Consider the following 1,899-nt stretch of genomic DNA (forward strand, 5'->3'; position numbering starts at 1 on the left):
ACTGTAATTCAATGCTGCAACAAAGACTACATGATGCCTTTAAAAGCATCAGGCAAACAAATGATGAACTTTCCCTTTAAAAGCGGTTTTAATGACAGCACGTGAGCATGACGACTCTTTGAAAGGTAAACAAACAGAGGCGCTGAATTTCAGTGAGTGGGTCCAATATCATTGTTCCTAAAAAGTGGGACAGTCCCACCCACATACAATGGTTCTGACGCCCATGTAATGTTGTAAAAAATATAAATATAGTATATATCTATCCATCATGTTAGCTTTTAGACACATCAACGCTGCAGGGGGGGAATTCACTTAGACCAGACTGAGTTCTTCTGTAGGCTGTGACATAAATGCTACCCAGCTGCTCATGTAAATGTGTAATATCTCTATTAGATAAGTCGGAGATCCAAAGAATACTATTTAATTACACTAATTAGTGTTACTGCACTGTGGATTGGTTCAATCAGGGTTTCAGCCCCCCTAAAATAGGCCTAACAACATCCATGGATTGCAGAGACTCCAACAATAAAAAGGTATTAAGGTAGACATGGGAAAATTTGTAGTTGTGTTTAAAAATGATAACTGCCACCTCCACTGCCTGACAGCCAAGAATAATTAAAACAGTAGTAATTAAGGGACATGCCTCAGTTAGTGGGGAAAAAATAATAAGTGTTAGTTATTAAGTGTAATAATAAGTGTTGTTATAATAACATCTTATATCTTTTACATATAAAGGACTTGTTTAAAGGGACCTCACATTAAGTAGACTAAAGAAATAATGAAAATCTATCAACACCAGCCACAGAGCCCCAGAGCATTATTCAGAGTAACTCTGTTTCTGGACAGACGTGTAGTTTTTTAAAGCTCCACAGAGCTGCAGAGTTTGGTGATAACTGGGATCAGAACATAGACTGTATATAAAAGTGTGTGTTGGTCCTGGAGAACATCTGCACAGGACGGATCTTCATGATGATGACACAGATCTGATGTCTGTGAGGGAGTGATGATGGACAGGTGACCAGCTGCACCTTTAAACTGTGAGTTAAAACAACACTCACATGTCCACATGTACATAAGTAAAGTTTTAAGGTACTTGTACTTCAGTGTTTCCATGTCATGCTTTGTTGCAGTACTTCTCAGAGGGAAATATTGGACTCCAAATGGTTATTTTAAGTATTATTACAGATTGAGCTGTCCAGCAGCATGTAACAACCTTTACCAGCTGGAACATTAAGGTGATGAACACATGAATGAGTTAATAATTATAATCCATTTATATATATTATTCTGAAATCACCCATTCTGCATAATGAGTACTTTTACTGGTGGGAAGTAAGTATATTTTGATGCTAATACAGGATGCAGGTTAATGTAGTATTTCTAGACCGTGCTATTTGAAGGGATTTTGGTTTAATTTAGAAATGTTTATACAGTCAGTGGTTCAGAACAACCAGAGACAGTTTCACCTCACAGTCATTTCATCCAATGTATTAAAAGCATATTTAAAAGATGAAACAAATTTGTTTTCTACTTTAAACATTTCATTCATTTCACAATCATCACATCCTACATGAACATAGTGTTGTGTCAGAAGGAATGAGTTTGCTCTTAAGAGGAACAGGAACTACTTCTGGGTTTGACTGAAGGTTAAACACAGATAAGATCGCATCACTCAATAAAAAAACTTGAACATTCAGCCTTGTTGCTGTTGTGCATGTTTGATTGTTTTTTTCTCTGTTAAGCATCGTTTCTTCTTCTGGTGTAAGTGCAGGTGATGCCAACAGATTTGCCCGAAACACGCTTTGTTGGAATAAATGAAACTAAATACACAGTGATGCAGGAGCTGCAGTCCTGTATTGTGAATCAAAGCCTATCATCAGTGTCTACTGTCTGCAGAGC

The sequence above is a fragment of the Micropterus dolomieu genome, linkage group LG14 (genome assembly GCF_021292245.1).
Source record: "Micropterus dolomieu isolate WLL.071019.BEF.003 ecotype Adirondacks linkage group LG14, ASM2129224v1, whole genome shotgun sequence".
NCBI classification, from domain to species: domain Eukaryota; kingdom Metazoa; phylum Chordata; class Actinopteri; order Centrarchiformes; family Centrarchidae; genus Micropterus; species Micropterus dolomieu.